Source organism: Cyanistes caeruleus, chromosome 3 (assembly GCF_971803275.1).
Source record: "Cyanistes caeruleus chromosome 3, bCyaCae1.hap1.1, whole genome shotgun sequence".
Classification (NCBI taxonomy): domain Eukaryota; kingdom Metazoa; phylum Chordata; class Aves; order Passeriformes; family Paridae; genus Cyanistes; species Cyanistes caeruleus.
The window spans coordinates 91,427,622-91,451,088 of NC_141703.1; the positions used below are offsets into that span (position 1 = coordinate 91,427,622).

At 42.7% G+C, this 23,467-nt stretch overlaps 1 protein-coding gene and 2 long non-coding RNA genes across 4 annotated transcripts in view; 2 read left to right on the forward strand and 1 right to left on the reverse strand.

The window, feature by feature from the left end:
* Positions 1–23,467, forward strand: part of LSAMP (limbic system associated membrane protein) — a 977,049-nt gene that overhangs the window by 12,008 nt on the left and 941,574 nt on the right. The gene's annotated exons all lie outside the window — the stretch shown is intronic.
* The window catches only part of LOC147654342 (uncharacterized), a 49,441-nt gene that overhangs the window by 7,674 nt on the left and 18,300 nt on the right, over positions 1–23,467 (forward strand). The window lies entirely within an intron of this gene.
* Positions 3,429–7,683, reverse strand: LOC147654343 (uncharacterized). The gene is made up of 2 exons (XR_015284987.1): positions 7,433–7,683; positions 3,429–6,493 (listed from the first exon to the last, which is right to left on the reverse strand). It is a non-coding gene; the product is annotated as an uncharacterized LOC147654343 (long non-coding RNA).

A 23,467-nucleotide genomic window follows, 5' to 3' on the forward strand; every position in this document is an offset into this window, starting at 1 on the left:
ACTCATCAGCTCAGATGTGGTGCAGTGGGAGTGCAGCTGGGCTCTGGCTCTGAACCAGAGACAAGAAACATTGTAGGCTTGGGTTGTCTGTGCTGAATGTGTTGATTTTTGATGTTGGAATCTCCTCTTTAAAAAATGTGCAAGCCTTGAAAAGAAGAAAAAATCCCCCCTTATCCCCACCTTTGCATTAGGTAGAGATTCTGCATTTGTGCCACAACAGGAAAACTGGGAGATGTGAGAAATTAAATAAAAGATGATAAAGTGGAGAAGATTAGCAACTCCAGAGGTGATAATCTGTGTTGGCAGATATGAGTTGCTCTGGAATGGCAGTGTGCTTGCTCATGGAGATGGAGAAATTGGAATATAAGTTCAAAGACCAATGGACCTATTGTTTCCCCTGTATTATTCTGGCAATCTGTGGGCCCTCTAGTGGCACAGCTCATCAAGGGAGGTGGAGATCTACTGCTCCTACCATTCACAGTGTCACCTAAAAGGAGGGACTTTATGTTTGCAGCCCAAAGGATGAGGTTTCTCAGCCCTGGCTCACTGCAGGGAGAGGAATGGAGTGAGAGCAAGATAATTTGTGTAGTAATTGTGTTTTTTGCACGCAGGAAATTGATTTGTTACAGCACCTTCGAATCATTGTTCCGTAGGATTTTGCTAATCTCATTCTAACCCCGGCAGAACGTTTGTCGCTTTGCACCCAGCGGTTGAGCCAGAGCGTGTTGCTGCTGCCTCCTTTAGTTATTGGGGCAAAGGCACAACAGCAGGAGACCTTGAAATACATTCCTGCAACTGGCTGTACAGGATGGAGCTCTAGGTCCCCTCTCTGGGTTGCATGAACTGCAACTCTGAAAGGAAAAGAGAGACCCAGGGTGTTATAAGGAGGAGGGCAATTGGTGGCAAACTTGTGGTTTTATTGGTGTGCTGAACTTCTGAAGGAAAACCCAAGCACTTCAAAGGCAAAATCAAAAATTACCCAGACATCCATTTTCTCAAATTCCTGTATAGATGTCTAACAGCAGCATTACCTAATAGCAAAGTTCATAGAAAGGGAAACCCTTCTCAAAGTAAATTTTTTTGTTTTGCTTTTCTGCCATTCCCATGTTTGAACTAAGTGAAAAAAGTTCAGTGATACTATGTAGTCACTACTTTTGTTAGTAGCCTCAGCTGGTGCTGTAAAAATGATCATGCAAATAGTAAAAAGAGACACTGTTTGGGAAAATATGGGTTTCTTATGTAGACTGTTACAAAGAAGGATTTCTCATGGCCAGGATGGCCTTTTTGAAAGAAGCGGAGACTGCTTCTAAGCCAGTGCAATATAAGACATTGAAACCTATTTCTGTTCCAAAATAGAGCAGGATCTGGAACATGGTTGTCCCACAGTTCAGAAAGCACATTAATCCCTGGGCTCTGTCCTGCTTTGGAGAGGTCTAATTTTTCTCTCCAGTTGTGTTTTTAGCCACTATACATGTTAGGGCTCTGTGACTTCCACCATTCAGTGGGACTTGCACAAAGTGCTAGATAGTAGGCAAGAAAAATAAGTCTGGACCTGCCACACAGACACAGGTAAAGAAGTTTGCATATCCAAAAGCAGCCTGGTCCCAAGATCTCTGTTCCTTGGCTTGCTGTGCTGAAGGCAGGCTGTGGAAGAGCCCCTACTTGTCACTGCAGATGGCTGAGAACTGCTTGGCTACATGAGCAGAAGTGCCTTTGCCCTTGCAGGTATCTCAGCAGCAATATTGGGGATGGTGGCCACAGAAAGAGAGCTGAAACTGTGTATTTCCCTTGGAAGTTTTGGAGGTGGGCAGCTCTGTTGCATTTGTAAAATGTACAGTGTGGGGTCTGCTCTGCAGTCTCCAGTCAGTGTGGCCAATTTCTTTTGCTGCTGATGTTGGCTCGCTGCAGCTGCAAAGAAGGGGAAAACATGCTCCTTTCTTTCATCTCCCTGCATTAAACTTTAACCACCTATCCCACTTCATGTTTCCATGCTGCAGCTTTATGAACCAAAACGAGGGACCTAGATGTTCTTGGAGTAAAACTGAGTAGTCCAACCACTTTTATGATGTCTACCTCCTGCACCACTGAGAAAGTATGACCTAATGTTTTTTAGAAAACCATCAGTTTTGCGTTGGAATTTGAGTTCTGTTCTGTGGCCTTGTTTGTTGTTGTGGGGTAGAAGATTGCCTAACCCTTCTTCAATGACTTTTTGCTTTTCCAGAGTTTTTTATGTGGAAAAAAACAAGGAAGAATAAAAAAAAAAATAACTGTAAGGGCTATTTGTCTGGTTTAGGCAGACCCAAAGTAGAGTCCCTAATCCAATTTCATGGAGCAGAGGCTTCAGGCTGGATTTATGCTGTCTCTCTCTAGGAGGTTAAGGATGTGCTGTTCAGTTTGGTTGTCCCTGGCAGTACCTGTTCCAACTTGAGGCTACAGAAATCCGACACTGGGACATGTCTGCGAGGGGAAGAGCTGTAACTTTTCCTTTTATCTTAGTTGTAACTGTGTCCTTTTATCAAAGATTGTTCTGCCCTACTGAGTGAGAGGATACCTTTATCCTTCTGCTCTTTCCCAGTGCTATGAAATGCAGTTTTTTCTTGTCTTCTTTGTTCCCCCTGTTGAGGGTTCTCCAAGCAGAGGATCTTTAACTCACTCCAAGCCAATTTCCTGTAGGGTCTGATCCAGAGCATAAGGGTTGCATCTTGGAAAGCCAAGCACAAAAATTTAGTTTGCAGAAACTACAGGGCCAGTGATGTGAATGCAAGCAATAAAGCATCTACCCGGATTCTTGGATTCAATAGTGTCTTGCAGAGCAGGCTGGCAGTTGGAAGAAACACTTTCTCATGCATAAATTTGGGCACCTTTGAGTTGCAAATGACTAAGAGACAATAAAACACACATTGCCACTTTCATGGGGACACCTTTAAAGCCAGGACTGCGCTTTCAATTAACTCTGCCGTATGTGGCCGAAGTCGACAGTGCATAAAACTTTGATAATTTCACATTTTAAAAATGTATCGGAAACCCTCATTCGTATATCTTCACTGAAAATTTCATGAATTGCACATTTCCTGGTGTTAGATGTTCAATAAACTTAAATTATGCAGCAATTTACATCTAGAAGATTTGCTTTAAAACTGAAGACTGGCTACTTCTCTTCTGGGTTGAGAACAGCTCTTTCTTTCTTTTCCTGCCCTCAACTGTTAGAATGGGCAGTCTTGTTCAGAAATTGTTGAAGATCTGTACTGACCACTAAGTAGGAAAATGTCTGACATGAGGGAGATGTGAATGGTATCAGCAAATGGCTGGACCCCCTTGTATCTCTCTTGATGTTGCATTTTTGCTCATTTCATGGGCATCAGTATTGGATCTATCCAGAATTTTTCCAGCGAGACTTTTCTCTATTTTAATTTATTTTCAACTAATTGTGGAACTTGAGATTAGAGGGAAGAGAAAACTTGAATGAAACCAGTTTGTGAAATCCTAGATGCCAGTTGTTAGCAAAGAGTGCTTCCAGTACAGGAGTAGTCAGGTTGCTGGGGACATCCCCCTAGATTGTAGAATCCCAAGGTAAACTCCCAGTTTGAGAGGATGAAAATATGGGGTGTTCTGTCCATGGATGAAGACCAGTTCTTGCAGTACCCTGCTTGTCTCAAGTGTGCTTTATTTCCATACCATATCCCAAATTTGTGCCTTTATCTGAGTGACCTCAAAGAAATAACATGCAGTGTGATGAGGAAGACTTTAAACAAAGCTCTCTGGAGCTATTTCCTCCCTTTCAGTAATCTCATTTCAAAGCTTTTCATGGTTACCCTGCTTTCTCATCCTTGTCCTTACTGCAACCAGGCTGAGAGTATAAGCAAGTTCTAGCACACTCCTACTTTTCCATAAACAATCTCTATGCTCAAATATGGATGAAGAGTGGGGAAGGAAAATCAGAGCCCAAGGTACCTATGTGCAGTCCTTGGGACAGCACTGATGCTGACCAGCAGGCACTCTCAAGGTAATCTGTTGACCAGGACAATGATTGTTTGTAAGAGAAGTACCTAAAATTCCAGCAAATATCCCAAACAGTTCATCTAATCAGGAGATAGTTTGATAGCTTTGACTTTCTTCTGCAATGCTGCTTAGAGACTTCCATCACCTATCACATCTAGGACTAGAAAGAAATAGGATGCACTGTACAGTTTTGTTTGCCATGAACAAAAAAACAAAACAACAAACAAAAAAATCCCCAAATAAATAAATAAAAAAAAAAAAAGCCTGGACCCTATCAATCCCAGCTGACCATGTAGAAACCGAAGTTTAAGATATTTCACCAAAGCTGTGGGCTAAGCTGGTGGCAGAGCAGAACCTGGAGGAGCAGTTCTCTGTCCAGTTCTCTTACACAGCACTCCTGTGCCTCATGCAGTACTTCCCTAGTTTGAGTCTCCCTGGGCAGGGTAGTGGGCAGTGCTGCTGGCAGGAAAGGTGAAGGGGAGAGCTGAGGTGCAGGGGAATGGTCAAGGAGAGGGCAGCTCCCTGGTGTCTTTAAGGAAGATGTCCAGAGGAAGGGATGGGGTGGATTTGGCAGTGGTGCAGGGAGGAGGGGAACAGAAGTGACTGACAAGCTTTTGAAGCTCTGTTTGCTTAATGGGAGCTCTTGCAAAGACACGGGCTGCATAAGCCATCAAGAGAAGATGGCTTCTCCCAGGGCCCTTGCAGCTGCACCAGGCTATGATAACAGAAATTAACTTCATCTCCTTTGTCTTGCTTTCCAAGAGCCCCAGAATAGTAGTTACGGAAACGGTGCTGTTTAATATTGTCTTTGATCGAGCAATCCAACGGGAGCCCTGGGCTTGTTCAGCTCGGCTTTGTTAGTTTCAGACCCCAAGGCAACAAGCCGTTGCCTTCAAAGCCCAGGCAGGGCTGCGTTAAGTGTGAGGCACACAGCAGAAATCCCAGTTTGTCAATTCAAATGGCGCTCACCTAGCAGCAGTGCCTGTACATTCAGATCCACAGCAAAATGTGGGAAGCAGGGCACACAGATATCCCCTCTGGGAAGCCAGCAAACAGGACAACACCTTCAAAAGACAGCAACACAGGGTGGGTCTTCCCTGTTACTATCCAGTTTTAATATGTTGCCTATTTTTTTATTTGCTGCCAACTGGTCTCCCAGTACACTAGAGCTGAGCAGTGTGTGATGTGTGAGGACAACATCACTGGAGAAGGAAGCTTCCATTTGCCTCCTTCACCTCCCTGTGGCAGATGTGCATCTTTCCTCCAACTCTGCCCTGTGGGCACTGCATGTACACCTTGGACAAGGCCTCCATCCTAGTTGGGTATAAGCACTGGAAGTCACCAAGCCTCTGACTTAGCAAGAGTCAGCTCTAGGAGATATTTGCTACTTAACCAGTATGAAAGCAGCTGCTGAAAAAGGTCTATGCTAGGGGTGGTGTGCAGGAGGGCTTGTGAGAACCATGAGGGTAGGAAGAGCTCATCTGGTTCCAGGAATGCACCGTAATCTGTGGGGACCCAAGTGCAGGGACTAATGGTCTCTCTGCAGGCAGTTCTGAGAGATGGAACTATGTGCTAAGGAAAAGACTGCTGTGCTTTTTTTGTTTAGTCTCTTTCATTGCTTAATTATGAGACTCATTCTGCTTTGTGTCCCCCTGTATGTAAAACAGGGGTGTGATCAGCTTTTATTAGGTGGTTGTATGTGGCTCATATGAGATATAAATAGGGCAGGGAATCTTTGGATGCCTCGAAGAGTCCACTTCTCAGTTTTCTGGGGACTGATGACCAGCAGGTGCTAAACCTCAATCTTTACATCTCTGTAAGCTACATCTAGAGCAGGTTTGATTATGAAATGTCCTGGAACCTGTTGTGCTACTTTCCTCTTATTATGGAAACTGTGTGCTCCTCTTGAAATAAAGGAGTACCAAAGGCATAATATTTTAGATATACAATTTGTTATAATAAAATTTGGAAAGTTGGAGGAGTTTCAGAAGCAAGTAGTTTAGTGATAATATTTCATGTGACAAGGATAACACCTGCCATTACTGCAGTCAGGGTAAGATTTAGACAGGCCATATAAACACTTCAGGTATATGTTCCCTCAAACCTGACATAAACAAATTGATGTTTAGTTTCCAGAACCAGGTGTTCCTAAGCACTGTTAGAGAAAATAGTACAAAGATCTCCTTTCTGTTCCAGCAGTGCTTGTCCTAGCACTGCACATTGTTTTGTTATGTGCAGTGATGCTTGACACCCCTCTTCAGCTTAGCAGGCAACCAGAGGGACTTGCCCTACAGTGTGCTCTCGTGTATATTTTAGGAAGGATCAGCAGAAACTCTGGACAACTCTGGACAGTTGAAGCTTTTCTGAGATTCTGGTTCATTTCTTGCCTCTTGAAATTATAGTTGTTTCTCTGATTGTGTCCCAGCAGGACTTCTGTTTTCTTCTCTGTACCATGTAAGGCAACACAGTGAAAGTGAGAACTTCATTGATCCAACTAGAAAGAGAAAGATAAATGATGGCAAAAGTTTTGTTGTTTAAAGGTAACTGAGAACTGCAGAGGAGGGAGTTGCTTTTTCTGTGGTGAAATAAGTTACATTCCCTCTCTCAACCTGCTCAAAAAAGTGACCATGGTTTAAAAAAATCTCATGCAAGTATGAGTAACCCAGGGCTTAGTGCTAAGAGGCAAAAATTTGGGATCCCCATCAGGATTTGTCCTTAATAGGAACTACTCCTGTCTCACCACGTCAATGTCCCCTTCTGTTAAAGGAGCAGAGGGACTCTGTAGAATTTTAAGAGGTTTCATATAGTCAAATGCTGAAGAAGTACAATTCAGATTATGATTTACAGGGGAAAAAATTCAGCATGTAACCTCGAGCTTCAGTCCTGGATGCACAGGAGGTGGATGAAGGGTAAAGGAGGCTGAAAATTAAAATAAGCCAATATCCTAAACTATATTTTAATTGAATTTTCAATATCTTCACCTTGGATATTATCATAGCAGGCATTAAACCCATACACATTATTCTGTAACTGTATACTATGTACAGTAAAAGCACCAGCTATTTAAATGAGAGAGTATAAAAAGTTCTTTCAGTATGCCTTCAAAATTGCTCAGTACTGTTGCTTATGCAATATTTTCTATTTCTGAAAGCTTAGAAGCCTGGAATTAAGTAGAGGAGAAGCCTTTTTAGGCTGGCAAGGCAGTTCCTCCCCACTTGACCAGTGCAAGGTCTTTCAGTACAATGACATTTAAAATCGGCCCCCTCACACCCATGCTGTTTAATTACAAAGGAAAGCCACAGCATTTCAGAACGGAAAGATATGGGTTTGTTAAGGTACTGGACTGATCCTCAGGGGGAGCTGAGCTTAATTCCTGCCTTTGCCACAGGCTCTCTTTAAGTCAGTCAATTAATCAGTTTGTGCCTTAGCTTACCTGTCTACACAATGAAAATGAAGACAAAAGAAGTTCCAGCCCCATCTTCCCCCATACATAAAAGATGTTCTCTGTGTGATGGGTCCCAGTCTTCTCTCTGTTCTTTTATTGCTGTTTAGTATAAAGGTGTCTTCTTTCTAGGAGGGAAGTTCAGTTGATCTGTGCTTTCTTTTTTTTTTCCTAGTGTTTCTCTAGCTCCATGGATAAATGTGGTACGATACTGAGTTAAGCTGAAACAAAGTCTTTGCCATAAAAACTTGCACAAGTTAAATCTATTGGATCATTCGATCCATCTTGTCAATTATGCTCACCTGTACCTTGTGGAGCAGAGTGGTAGTCTGTGAGTAGTTAAGGATGTGATTGAATTTTCATTATAAGGCTAATATTTGTTCCTTGGTACTCATCACAGACAATAAAGAATCAGTCAGTTTGGGGGATGACTTTGCAGTTTTTTAATGAAGTTGACGTCAACTGGATGATATTTTCCGGACTTTTACGTGTAAAAAAAAAAAACCAAAAACCAACATCTGATCTACGAAATTTTATCTGTATAAATATTAATGAAAGCATAAAGAATTTCTTTCCACTTTTATTTGTAGTAACAAGAAAGAAAAAGGGAGAAAAAGCAAGGCATTTTATTTTCCTGCAGTTGTTGACTGCAGATGAACACAGCTGGATCAAGATAAGTTGACTAGGTTTTAATTTTAAAAGTTAGGATTCCAAATAATGAGATCAAAATGGTTCATTGACTTGTTCCAGTGAACAAATTCTTGAAGTTAGGCTTTCATTAAAAAACTATGTAATGCTGTCTTTAACACTGTCTCTATCCCTTTTCCCATATCAAGAGGAAGTTTTCTCTAATCACAATTCCCTGGAGAGGTCTTTTATTGGTGAAAGGCAAAAAGTTTCCACTAAATGCTAATTAGAGAAGCTGATTGGAAATTGCCACTTTTGTAAATTGGCATTTTTCAAAGACTCCTCAATCCCTGGGCCTTTTCTTTGGTGGGGGGAAAGGTGAGACAATTACCCTTCTGCTCTAACTTGCTACATCCACAATGATGTGAGAAGGATGGTCACCTCTGCTGTTTTGCTCTCCAGACATCAAAGATCACGGCCAGGCCACTCCTCTGTGGCTCTCCTCCAAGTTGTAAAACCTGCAGCAGTGTCAGGCCTGTGGACTGGCTGGATCACCAGAGAGCACAGATCATGATATACTCTTGAGATAAGGACATGCAGAAAGCAACAGAGAAAAAGAACACGGAGAAAAAAATCAAAGGGAAAGCTGTGGAGCTGGGCCTGTTTGTGCCTTTCCTGGCTGGCCAGAGTCACATCTGTGGCTTACCAAATGCACTGGGGTTTATTGCAACATCCTTTTAGAAGCAGCTATGCACTTCTTACCTTTTCAGGTTTTGAGAGATGTCTTGGTGGAACAAAGGTCCTTCAAAACCACTCCCAACCAGGGCTGGCATTTTCTTGTGTTTGCAACAGCCTGATGAAACAATGTGTGCAGGTTGCCACGCTTCTCCTTTATTTTGTAAGAGGAAGCAAAAATCTTCAGTGACAAACTGTTCTTCTTATATTTTGTGACAAAGACTGGAAGAAATTCTGTTCAGTCACTGAACTCACCTTGACTCCTCTCATGCAAATGCCATAATTCAGAAGTTCTTAAGCAGTGGTGTGCAGTACACAGCCATTGCCTATGGATCTGTACCATCTGTGGTGTTTTCAGTTAACTGATGGCAAAGGTGCAGGGTATCACCAGGGAAACAAAAGGCAGGCTCTGGATTATCAATTCAGTCATTCTGGAGCAGTGGCTTCGCTGCCAGGAACAAGGCTTCTGTATAACTGGTCTACTGTGTAATTAGTGACTAATGGAACAACAACTGCCAGTATATTAATTGTTATTGTAGCTGTATACAGAGCATTGTTCTCTCTGTGACAGACATATAAATTGTGTGCAACTGTGTTGTCCTTTCCAGAGAAGCTCTCTCTAGAGTTAGGTGTCAATAATGAAATTCAGCTGTTCCTCGAGGACGGATAATGTTATCTCTAAGGGCTTGTCTAGGCAGAGCACATGGGAAAGTTGATCTGAATTAAGTAACAAGGTGGGTTTCAAGTGGATTATGTAAAATGTATTAAACTGATGCATGCACTCACACTTGTTTGGAATTAAAAATAGCCTTCATTTGATTTAGTTTAATTTTCCTTTAAAGGGAATCCAACTAAATTAAATTAAAGCCACTTTAATGCTGGCTGAAAATGTGAACGTTAATATTCCCATGATCCATAGTAAAAGTTCACCATGTTATTTTCCTAAGAAGAGGGCAAAGGTTCTCTTGGCATTCCTGAACATTGTGCTGAGCAAATGTGAAAGTTGCCTCGAGTATTCATTTTAACACTCTGAAACTCAGTGTGAGTTCCATCCTTTCATACTTTTCTTCATTTTCTTTTTTTTTTTTTTTTCTTTTTTACCCTTCTTTGAATACCCCATGCAACTAGTACAGAAGGCTAGTGAAAGTGGTCATTTTAATAGTTTGTGATATTTTTGGTTTGTGTGGGTTTTTTTGCTGATGGTGGGTTTTTGGGGTTTTTTCTTGTAGATGTTGGGGTTTTTTTGGGTTTTTTTGTTGGTTTGTTTTGTTTTTTTTTTAATCCTGGAGACTTAACTCTTCCCTATAGTGAAATGGAAGCACAGAAAGGTTAAGTAATTTCCCCACAGAAACCCAGCATGAGCTGCCTGTAGAATACAGCCTGAGATCTCCTGTGTCTGGCACCAATGCCTGGATGCTGGAAATTTGTGTGTCCACAGTCTCGTTTGGATCCTCTTTTCTTTCTTAGAGGAAACCTTGGTCTTGAGCTGTGAAAAGAAGTTTTCACTCTTCCCAATATGGGCAGCCTACCTGGTGTGTGAGCTGTTGGGCATCTTTTTGGAAGCCCTGCTGAGAACTGATGTTTCCATGGCTGAAGATCATCTCTTCTGACCTCCAGGGTTAGCTTCTCACTGGGTCACAGGCAGACAGTGGGTTTGGGACTCATCACTGTGTAGTGTGGCTGAGCTGAGAGCATGCAAGAAGAGCAGCTGGAACATGGGGAGGAAGAAAGCCAAGCCCTGGGATCCCTTTGTAATGCAGAAAGCTTTTCATGAAGTCACGTTAAAATGAGCAGGCAGGCCATGATTCGAAATGAAATAAACCTTAGGAGCTCTGGAGTTTTAATGTACTGTTGATAAATGGATTCTTTTCTTATTCATCCCACTCCTGCATGATGAAGAAAGAAACTTTTTCTGTGAATTGACCTGTGTTTCTTTCAACTCTACCTTCCTAGATAATTCTACAGTGAGCTCCCAATTCGGTGACTTGTTAATCCTGGCCAGGAGTTAGGAAGACCATTGGTAATGACAGCCAGAATTGCACTAATGGAGGAGAGCTGTATTCAGCAAATTCAGTGAAGAATTCCCTTTATACTTCTTGTAACATAGTTCTACATTTCCTTAATGCAACGCACTACGCTTGTCTAAGTACTTAAATCTGTATGGGCTCTCTTCTGTTTATTAGAAATAGCAGAGCCAATTTTTATACACATCATGAACAGTGTGTCAGAGGCTAATGAGAGCATGTATTTTGGTTTGGTTTTTGCTTTCATGAGAAAGGCAGTGTTTTCTTGAACACTAACAGATGCATTTCCAGTGCTTAACAATAGAACCTCAGCTTAAAAGGTCCAGGCATTGTTCAGATGCCACTGTCAGCTGCAGAGATGTCACCTAGAATAGAAGAGCCATAAAAAAGCAAGTCCAAAAATCCTGTGCTGCAGCCTCTGCAGAGCAGTCTTTGTATTGTTTCTACATCTATGGGTTTGAACTCTTTTCTGAATTCACAGGTGAGGAGGTTTAAGCTCACCCCAGTTTTCAGTAGGTGTGTGTATTTCTGGCATCTCCTGTTTATTTGGTGTTCAGTCTGTTGGTGGTCTCACTGGCTGCTTTGTCATGTGGTTTGGATCTAGTGTTTAGGGAGTTGAGAAGGAAAAAAATGCATCAACCACCTGACAGCCAAGTCCATCAGTAATGTTCTGCCATTTTGTACTTGGGCACCTTCAGTGAATGCCCATGGCAATCTCTGCTTGAGAATTTTACCCCTGGTCTATTGATATGTTTCTAGCATGTTCAGGCACAGACACGGCCTTGGGGTTTTGAGGTTAACGTTGTGTTGTTTGATTGTTGGTGTGCTGCTTTCATGGTCTTAATTAGTTGGCATGGAGGTCATTATTAAAAGGTGCCATCTTGCAGCAAGTCACATCTTCCTTTGTGCTCTGCATCTAAGAGAGATGGTTGACTTGTTTTAAATCAGATATTGCTGCGAGATCTTGTGATATGCCATGACTTTTTAATGAGAACCATTTTATATCCTAATAAATGTGAGGCCAAATTTCATTGTTTGTTTTCCACCTGTAAGAATCCTGGAAACATTCCCTGTGATAGCACAGTAGTTAATTTGTAGCCCAGTCTGGCACACACAGCAGGTCTCCATTGTTTTAGGTAGACATCTGAGGCACAGGCACCCTGACTCATGAGGAGGAGGAGAAGCTAATGCAAATACTATGTCAATGGTTGCACAGAGCTTATAGGATATAATTTGCTGCAGTCTGACATACTCATGGAAATTGCCAAGAATCTAGTCTTTTGTTTTCTGTGCTGTAGTCCCAGACTTTAAAAATCTCAGTTTTTCTAGAGAGAAGATCCTGTTCTGCGGATTGTCTCATACTGGCTGATACTGAGACTGTCTTTATAAGAGACACTCTGTTTAGGCAGGTCAGAAGGCATTCTGTCAAGTGAAGGATTAAAGACTTCATCTTCTGATATGGTTTAGGAATGCACAGATGCAAACACAATGAGATGATTTTTTTGGGTATCTATTTAGCTTCACTTGTGGATATTTCTTTATATTGCTTTAAACTTGGCTTTTTGTGCACTAGATTTTAAAGATATTATTAAGGCATTTAAATACCCTTTAGGAATCTGGGCTTTGGTACTCAGGAGAGCGGAGCCCATCAGCTGTCAATCAGATTTGAGCTCTGATGCATCTAATTTCTGAAAATGAGTCATCAGTTTGTGAAATGCATGGGTCATTCAGTGAGAACTAGCTTGCAGACACCAGAAAGAGAGGAACCCAAGGCAAAGGCGGGAGGGATGACAAGATAGTGGAATTGCTGACTTTCAATTCCATGGCTGGCATCCTGGCCTGAACTGTTCTAGAAAGCAATCAAGAAAAACCATCCTTGTCTATTGCACCCTAACTTCAAGAGAGCTCATTGCTAGTAATCTTGCTTGCCTGCAGCATCCCTGTGACAAGTGTGGATAGATAGGGCAACAAAGCTATAGTGACAGATTTAACACGGTGATGACTCTTAGTGCTTTCTCACTAATCTTTGTTTTGTGTTCCTAAGTCCATAATTACAGTTCAAGTAAACCAACAGAACTTAAAATTTGGAGGGCTCTGAGTGCTGTCTTTGATTAGTAAGAAGAAAAACCTCATATCCTGGCCTTTGTGGTACTTGTTAAAGGCATAAATTTAGGTAATAATTATGTATATTTCTACAGGGCCTTTGCTGCTTAGGGTTATGCTTTCTTTTTTTTTCTTCCCCAAGGGAATTTCCCATTTCTTTCACACATCCTATGTGTTCTCCCACACAGGATGGGATGCTCAAGAGACTTGTGAGTTTGCAAGGCCTGACAAGTTCTGGAGGGGAGCAAGTGGGGTCCTGGTTATTTTAATTCTTTGTTTTCATTGCATGTGAAGTAGTCTTGAATATCGTAACTCACTTTTCCTGCCTCCCTTTCTTGGCCTGTAATCTCTGGAAGCAGATAAATCCTGGATGTTGCTACTATATGAATGAGGAAGGGGAGTTTTGTTCTGTAGATTGATCATAAGTGATGCAAAAAAAATTGGATATTTGGTGTTTAAGCTTCAGTGGCTTCTTGCAGTTGGATAGCTCTGGTAGGGAGAGTGTGACAGGATAGCTCCTTGGATGGAGTTTGCAGCAGCAAAACAGAGAGGGAAGAGAAAAGGAGACCTAGAGAGCCGACTGAGCCGAGACCTTTCTCTTTGTAGGTCACACAAGCCTCGCCTGCAGTGTCATTCCTCGAAAAACCAGGTTACTGTAGGATTGATCGGCTGAGGCCAGAGCTCAGATGTAATTTTCTCCCATCTCATTCAGAAGAGCCCCAAGTCATTGATTGGTGTGTGTGAGTGCAGCTTGCACAGCCCAGCGATGGAGGGTGTGGCTGTGTCCTGCTCCAGCTCATTTAACTCGCGTCTGACCCAGGGCTATGGCAAATTAGGGATTGTCCCTTTGAAGTGGAAAGCAGCTCCCATTTGCAGTATGCTGACTGCATTATCAGTCATCAGCATGCAATGGAGAGAGAGAGCCCTCACAGAAACAAATCTTCCAAAGGGACTTGATTATATGGCAGAGAGATGCAAACAGCAAACTCAGAACATTGTGCCAGTACAGGTTGTGTTAATCTGCTTGTTTCTCCAGCCAACAAATATTTGAGTTCTTTCTACCCACACATTTTCCCTAGTAAAACTCCTGTAAATATTCACATGTATGCCCTGGGCCCAAGTGGGTTATTTGGGTTGGAATCTAGGAACTCTGAGCTGCATTGAACGGATAGTGGTAAAAAATGGAAAAAGAGTAGCCAGACCAGTATACAGACCTGAAAGTCAGGCTACTATGGCTTAACCTGCTACTGCTGATTAGCTGGGTTGCAGTAATTCCCTACTTTTAACCTATTCTGTTGCTCCCATGATGCACTTGCCAGATGGGAAGGGTGTTTGGCTGGAAAGGTTCAGTTCCACTGCATTCATCTACCATAGGCTTCTTCCTAACCTCCATCATTTGTTGGTAATGGGATGATAATACCCAAGCATTTGTTCCATAAATACTAGATTATTTCTACATCCTGTGATCTCTGGAAATGGCTATTTATGCCTATTATACCTTTTAACAACTGTTAATGGTGGGGGGTGGAAATCAACCTGAATATTAACAGTCCTTCATGTTTCACCTTATACAAACTGGGAGAATGCTTTCTTTGATCCATTCATAGGAACAAAACTCAGCTGGGAGCACCAATTGCAGCAAAGGCAATGCATTATGCATAGGAATAATTTTTTATAGCCATATCACCTCGACTACAAGATCACCCATTCTTATCTTCTCGTGCCTCTTTGTCTTTGCAAATTAGATATATGAATAACAGTTAGTTCAGTCAAGATTCATAGTTACAGATTGGTGCATCCTTCCCAAAGAGGGAAAAGCAGATCTCTGCTTCTGACTCTAGCTAGAGTTCCAAGGACCATATTCTCTTCTATACCAGTGATTTTATGCTATAGCCTAACCATGGTGGTTCTCAAGTGCTTATCTCTGTGGCCATAATGGTAGGGAAATAAGGCCCAAAGCTGGGGGATACAAGTATTTTTTTCTTTTATTTATTTTTAATTATTTAGGGATTTCTTGCTGTTTAGGATGATCTGTTTCAGAGCCACTTCTATTTTTTATTACTCTTTGATTGGCAAGATGAGTGTGTCAGTGTTATGAGTTTTTCAATTTTTGCAGTAGGAAGACCTTTAATCCAGCCTTCCATCAGGGAAATCAGTTGAAATTCCCAATGACATGTGAGTTCCATCTGAAAGAAGGCCTTGTAGGACTGGGGCCCAATTATATTACTTGACATTTTACATAGTGGTATCGGAATGCTTGTCTAACAAATACAAGACAAAGCCTGACCGGAGACAGCATGCAACACAATAAAATAATAACACCACACAACAAGCCAATTACTTTACTGTTAAATTGCATAGAGCAAGAATCTACCATCCACGTCTTCTGGCTGTTGGCTTTTTCTTTTTTTTCTTTCCATATTTGTCAATTCTAGCCCAAAAGGTCCCCTTTCCTGAAGATGACCAGCCAGTCCCTGTTTCCAAATGTCTCTTTCAGTTTAATTAGATTTGGCATGGGAAGCTTTTAGAGATAGCTGTCATTTGTAGGAAGTTGCATGGGTCAGACAACGCTTTTGCTACTTCTCTCAGGTTAGCATTTAAATAAGCATTTAAAGTTTGAAATCTATATTTTAGGCTTGTTCTTCATAGAATTCATATTCCTGCCTAAAAGAAAAGAGGGTTGTTACTTTTCTAGTTGTTCTCAATGTTTCCTTAATTTGATTTCCCATTTTTTTCCCCCTCCAGGACAATGTTTAGCATCTATACGCTTAAAAACGGGAGTTTGAGGGTGGGTTTACACAACTCCGCTCTGTTAAGCAGAGATGCTCATTATGTTCTAGCCACAAAATTGTTCTGTTTTTTCAACTTACTGCAGCAGAGATGCTAAAAATAAACTATTTAGAGAATTATATTTTGTTATGAAAAATATGGATGTCTCTAATGGTACCCTCTTCTCTAATTGCTTTGCTGGAAGGCCTGACAAGTGGGTGCATTCATACATTTATACTTGACAACCGCATTCAGCTTCCTGCTGAATAAGTTTGCAGCGTGTGAGACACTCATGGAATGAATCCTCTTCCAACTTGTTGCAAACAAATAGCACCTATGCAAAGCAATCCCTAGGTTGTGTCTTCTGCAGGCAGCTGGGAGAGAGAAAATAAAAGGTGGCAAGCCACTTCCTACCGATGCTGGCATTGAGTGCCATGGGCAGAGCCCTGTGCCTGTGGTCTGGGGAATACACGTGCTGCTTCTCTAGCCCTTGGTGCTGCCTGAAAAGTGCATTGCTCAGTCCTTGGCACAGGCAAAGTGGGGGCCTGCAAAGAGCCCCTGAGCCCACAACCCCCTGCCATGGAGTGGGGTGGCACCGCAGTCGTTATCGATCCGCGCCCGAGAAATCGGCGACCGTTGTATTATATAATTATTGATGTAGCTGGAAAATGCCACAGGCGAAGCGCAGCTCGCTGTTTGTTATGCTGCATTGTCTCTCTCGTCTGCGTTGGGCCTCTGTGTTTTGCCTCTTCTGTTCCCATTGCATGTTTATTTATACCGTGTGCCTTTAGCTTTCATATTTCTCCTGTGAATCCAAGTTGGAAAAACCAGCTCCAGTTTTCGTTCAGGAGAAGGAGGGGTGGACTGTGAAGGAAATGAATTCCTCTAGACACTCCTGGAAGCCCTAAGCTGAATACAAAAACCAGGGAGAAGGAGTGAGTGGGGAAGAGAGGCTTGGGAAGCAGAAGGCCCTTTTTATCTCAGCAGGGCCCACAGGGACTGCCAATCTTTTGATAAAAATGTAGACTTTAGAAGCAGCCTGTAATGTACAGCCTGATCTATCAGGTGGATGGGACAAATGGGTTTAGACCTAATTTGCAGTAGCAATTAACTGAAGTCCAGCCAAATCCTCTCGAAGTTCTTTAGGATCTTTAAGATCTTTAGGCTGCTCTTGGTTCCTGTGCATTCCCAGGAAGGGGTGAGGACAGTCTGTCACAGACTGCAGCCGATGGTGCAGGAGAACACTCTCCCACAGCCCAGGAGTGAGGAGAGCTGGGCGATGCTGCATCAGCCCCAGTGAGGTGTACAGGCCAGATACTGAGTCTGGCTAATGAACTTTCTGTGATGAAACCACAAAGAGACAGGTTGAAGGATGGGTCTAAGGTGTCCTGCCAAAGGTGGAAATAGGAAAGTAGAGACTAAAAGGGGTTGGCAGAGCTGGGAAACCCTCAGATGGGGGAATACCAGGGAAGCAGCAGAGCTGGTGTGAGGAATCTGCAGCTGGTGTAGTCCTTGTATGTGAGCACCGAAGTATTTTATGTGGAAGGCTGCCAGTGCAGCAGTGAAGGGTCAGACTTTCTGAGGCAGACAGGAGGTATCTGAAGGCAAAGCCCATGGTGTACCACAGTGTGTGTGTGAGGCCCTCACAGCATGGCCTCCTCCGTGCCTAGTGCTAACACATGCCAGCCCTCACTCACTTCCACTGGAGCAGAGTTATTAGCTGAAATGTAAAGATAAAAGATCACAATGTGCAGGATTAAATAACTGCATGGACTCCAGGCAGACAGGGCACAGTTCTGTCCTAGTCAAGAGAAGACAGACTGACTGAGGATGTTGGGATAACGGGGCTTTTCCATTAGGAAAGCCTCATTCGTTTCCAGCATGTGCAATGAGTTACCAGTGTGTGTGTATGGGACTGCCCTCTCCTGGAGGAAATCTGCTCTGCTCTCCTCTTTTGTTTCACCATTCATGAAAGGTTTTGTGGTATAGATTGAATCAGAGGTCTCTTTTGTATCATGCAGGAGTGCTCTTGACCCACTGCACCGTGTGTTGTAATTGTTGTGTGGCAGATAGCTGTGGGATGGCAGCTACCAATAGTAGTATTTGAGCTGTACCTCAAAATGCCTGAACTCTGGGAACAGGCCAGTGCTGGGATTGGAAGGTTTCCTGCTGTGAAAACAGCTGTTTAGGGTTGGTTTCTTGCTGTTCCATGGGTCTGGGCTTCAGCAGTGACTCTTGGCTACCCAGTGGCAAAGCGTAAGCATCTTGCAGGCTGTACCAGGGCTAAGTGAAAACTCTGTTTAGCTCAGAATCAGCATGCTGGTGTAAAGATGGGCCTAAGCTTAATTTCACACACAGAGGTGGTTGGTGAAGAAAGGCAGAGGGACAGGGCCTTTCCTGGAACTGTTCAAAAAGTGCATAGATGTGGCACTTAGGGACACGGCTTAGTGGTGGATCTGCATTAGGTTAACAGTTGGACTTGATGATCTTCGAGGTCTTTTTCAACCTCAATGTTTCTATGACTTTATAACATTCACATTCTATGGGTGCAGTTGCTGAAGCTGTGTGGGTCTACATGCTTCTCTCACACTGCTCTGCCTCCAAAGACAAAACAGCTTTTGCCTTGGGAAAGTGGCCAAGCCACAGCCAAAAATCCCTCTTTGGCACCGGTGGGTGCTCTCTGAGCACGGGGAAGAACTTGGTTTATTCCCCAACCTGCAGCCACCATTGGGGTGATATTTTAAATCAGTACTTTTACTGCCGTTCAGAGAGGGCCTATTTCTCCTTGACGTAGCACCGCAGCGCTGCTCCAGCTCCGGGATAAAACACGGTGCCACCCCACACCTCGGAGCAGCCGTGCTGCTGTAGGGAGGCAGCAAGTAATCAGCAGAGATTCACTGAGGGCTGCGATGCTGTAAAATAGCCTCTCGGCACAAGATACAGGGAGGCGCTTACCGAGGCGACAGGGAAACTATACATTTCTCTTTTCCAATCCATTAATCAAAGCGCCTGCAGTTCCCATTCCGGTGAGGCAGGTGAGACTCTAATAAATATTGAGCAGCGAAACTTGATCCGTATCCAGGCTCTCCGAGCATTTTCATAAATAGGAAGTTGCAAAACAATAAAATAAACCCGTCTGCTTCCCAGCCGCTTCTCTGTGAGCGCTTATTTGTGGCTGCAGGGCTGCGCAGCTGGTAAGGCTGGCTGAGTTCTGGCTGGGGATGTGGCACGGGGTAGCTGAGGCTGGCTCTCTGCAAAGAGGGAGGTTTACCTCCTCCCTCTGCTATCGATGGATCATGTGTGACCTGCAGCTGGATTATTCCCTGACGCTGCAGCTGTGGCAAGCTGTTTTCTCAACGTCCCCTTTGTACCAGCTTGATCTGATTACTGGTGATGGCCTTGGAGTTGATACAGAGTTGGTTTCACATCTCCATAGAAAGAAAGCGGAGGAAGCCCTTTGCCAGGCCTGATGCTGCAGTCCTTGTTTGCTGAGTAGTTCCATTGATTTATGCAGGACTATTCAGATAAAGAAGCTTTCTGTGTTATATTGCTTTTTTTCAGGTAACTCTTTCAGCTAACATAACTTTCATTTTTTCTTTTCAGCTGTTTCTTAGCCTGGTTTCATACAGAAACATAGCTTCTATGAGCATAGTGGCTGGCTGTCTTTCAAATAGCAGTAATTACTGAGTATCTTGACTGATTTCAGCTAAATTGAAATCTCAAAGACTTTTACTCCTTGCAGTTTTCATGAAAACAGGAGGAAAGTGACCTTATTGGTTCTATAGTTGCATGAATTCAGCTGTATGCTTAGACAAAAGAGACTATGCACAAGAAATGCTAGCAATGTAGAAGTGGTAGGAAAAGCCTCACTCGGATATTTTTCCCGTCAAAAAAATCCCTAAAAACAAAAATGGGTTACCCTACCCAGAAAAAAAAATTAATTGCCCTAAATAATTCCACACACAACACTTACCACCCCTCTGAAAACAGGTGTTTCTAATTCCAGTGCTTATTGAAGGATTTCCTAGGACTGTTGGACTGTGGTTTTCTTCTTGCTAAGTTATTGTTTACCACCTTGGGCTAATGATCCACACGACCCTGTGGTGTCTGTTGCATTTTTGACCTCACCATTCAGAGAAAAGGGAATAAAGTCTTGCAATGTCTCTCTCCAAACATACATTGATGTGCACTGGGGAGGGAAGGTTGGGAGCACTGAGGAGGAGAATGCTCCTTTGAAAATCCACCTATGTTTCTGAAACCTTAGGATTTGATGGGTTACTATTATCCCACTCTGCCAGTAAATAGGCAAGCAATAGGCAAGGGAGATGGGGCTCAAATATTACGGGCAGGTGATGATGCTGGAACTGCTGGTACTTTACCACATTTGCTGCTTTTTTTTTTTTTTTCATTTATTTTATTATTTCTCCCAAATAGTGCAGGGTGATGTTTGGTCAACATTTTATAAAATTTTTTTAAAGTGCACTGAGATCCCAGGATCCCAGGTGTTCTAGGAATCCAAAATAGTATTGTTGTTGCTGGTGCTCTATTAATAACAATAGTGGATATAGTGCTTTCTGTTCCTTTTTCAAAAACATCAATTTTTTTTTTTTTTAATATTTTTTTTTGGAGCAGAGTCAATGTAACAGGTGAGGCTTGTGCTTTCCTGAATTGATTCAAATTTTTTTTTTCTATTTTGCTTGCTTTTAGTGCAGGCACGTGACTGGGGAAAGGCTAAGAGGCTTTGGGAAATTCTTGTCATCCTGAAATTTTCTTTTCAGTAAGACCAGACGATTTGGAAAATCTCTGAGAAAATCCTAGCCTTGTAGAGTCACTAACATGTAGACAACTAGCACTAACTCAGGTAATTAAAGACTTGTTTTGGCCACTTCATGCAAGTTTTAGGATTGTTTTTTCCTGAACTGTTTGAGGTTCACCTATATTAATACAGTACTTTGACCCCTGGTAACTAAGTTTGAGATCCAAAAACATGGATGTGACTCATTTGTTCAGGCCTCTAGACTGTCATTGGTGTCAGTGGATTTAATGCCTGACAGCATTCATGTCCCTGGCTCATGCCTTCCTGTCCTGCAGAGGGTTTGGTGTGAGAGAGGATAAATGCATGTTGTAAATCTAGGACCTGGGTTGAATGGGACTTCTGGTTCTCTCTGCTTTTATGTGTATGAGAGAAGGAGCCAGCCCCCAGTGTTTGCAGAAGAGCCACAGTCCCATTTGCTTTTGGGTAGCCTACAGCAATGTACACAATTGAGGATTTTCCCTGGCTTTCTCTAGCACAGGCTACATTTTCATACGCTGTGCATTTGTAATAAGCGTGTGTTGTTTGTTTAAGGACTTAAAACCGATGCCAAATTTCCCTTTCCTTGGCTTTAAATACGTGGCCCGAGGGTCGTTTTATCCCAGCTGTCCATAAAGAGGAGCACGTTTGTGTGACCAAAGTTTTGAACTAGAGCCGAGCTGCATCTTCAGCTCCTGGTATGTCACACCAGGTACAGCCAGAGGTGGAGATGCCCAGGTGCTCTAAGGCTTTTCCCATTTGTTTGCATCTTGCTGTGTCAAGAACTGGACTGTGATTAGAGCAATCACAGTGTCTCTAAAGCAAATTTCTGCCATTTTGGCCAGTAGTCTTGCCCAGCAGTGATATAAGGGAGTAGACCAGTAGAGAATTTGCTCTGGGGACTTGGGAAGTAAAAAAATACTCAGCAGGTAGAAGGAAGGCTTTCATGGTCTTCTTTGCTTTAGCCTATCTCGGAGGGATGTTTCTTCCTGGCATGAAATGGAGACCAGTGCTGCACCCAGAAACTTCAGCAGTCTTGAGAGCTGGAGCTTGATTACCCACTGTGGAGTCTGCCTGGACAGGGCAACCCAAGGCTCTCCCACCGTCTTGGCATGAGCTGTGGATGGCTCTGTGCAGGGGAAATAAGGGCAGTATCCCCTCTGGGGTGCTGCACTTCAGAGGACTCGTGGCATCACGCTTTCCTTCTAGAAAGATGGAGGAGCAATCTCAGCTGTGTTCCCAGCTCTGCTTCCCTCAGCACTCCAGGTTTCCCTCAGTGGTGTCCCGTCCAAGTATTGACCGGGGTGAACATTGCTTATCTCGAGAAATCAATGGGATGACAGCCCAAGGTACTGCAGTGGGAAGACAAGCAAGGAGATATGTATCTACCTCAGACTTTTTTCCACCTCAATAAATATGTTTCCCTGATCCAATGGCATTGTAACAATAGGCAGTAATTACCGTGGCTGCATCCATCTCCTTTGATTTAATCAGACAGATATTATATGTTAAGTATCAATTGATTATTAAAAGTATATTTGCTGATGCTTCCAAATCCACATAATGACGCATAAATAGTTATTTACTGCACAGCTATTAGAACTCAGCAACTTGACTTGCTTTTTACAATCAGTATTTATTTAACATGCAATGACCATCCTGTCCCATTAAAACTAAATATGCTAACTGTGTTTTGGGCATTTAATTTTAAAGCTTTTCTTATTATAATATCAAGTGATTACAAAAAGCCATTGTCTTAGCAGACATTTGAAGCTATGCAAATCTATTTCAGAAGAGTCACATTTTGATAACCTGCCATGATGTTACTCTGGGTCAGCATAGGCAAACTATTATGGTGCCCCTAGTAAAGCAGAACTTTTTGGTAATGTGTTTGAATTTTAAAATCCTTGTGTTCTCTGAGAGGCTGAACACTTTAACTTATGTCCAAATTGCTTGGGATGTTTGATATTGAGGGTTCCTTAACCAAGCAGAGCCCAGCTTTCCTATGTGGACAGAGCAGATCTGTTCTTTACAACAGATCCCAGGATGTTTAATGCCATAGGTAGATTCTTAAGAGGGGCAGTTTTTTCTGACATTCCATTAGCCTGAGGAAAAACTGGACTACTTTAAGAAAGCAGGGAGAAGTTCACAATCAAGCTGTTCCTTCCTTCCAGCAAATATGTTCTGAGCAGTTCCCTTGCTGTTGCGATAGCTGCTGGGCCGAAGGCCCTACAGAGGCTGAGAATTTCTTTGCAATACTGTAATTTAATTAGGAGTTTTGCAAAATGTGGTGGTGATTTTCTATGCATAGGTGTTGTTTTGTGCAGCTGTGATGGTTGGTGAGCATGGCTGGTTGTGAAGCATCTCGGGTGTTTCTCCATTCAGTTCCTGAAGGTCCCCTCCCTCAGCTTTCTTTTCTCCAGGCTTGGAGCAGCTCGGGGTGTGTTTACTTTTCTTGCCAGAAGATGGTTGAAGGCTCAATGCTAGGGCATGTGTTCCATCTGCCTGCCCTTTCTGGAGTCTGTAGAGTTTTCTTGCAATTCCCTTACGCTTCAAAGCAAATAAATAAATATTTGCAGAGTTATTAAAGATTTATTGAAAGCGCCATATATTTAAACCATCTTGCGAAAAAAATAGATGGCTGAATATTTATTATTTACATGTTAGGCATCCTCTACATATTTATTTATTCCTCCTTAATCCAATCCATGTTTTATAAATATTGCAAAAGACCCGTCAATAATAGAACAGGTTTCCATTAATCCAGAGGAATAATTAGAAAACATTTAGGATAATATTGCTTTGTACAAATATTGCATGAGCCTGTGAAGAGAGAAGTTTGGAACAGCCACTGTCACGTAGCTGGGGCATATGCCAGCACCCCTGCCAGGTGGGGGCTGGCAAGTACCTTGGCTTCCTGCTGTGGGCTACCCTACCTCCTCTGATCACTCTTGCCTTGCAAAGAGGTCCTTGGAA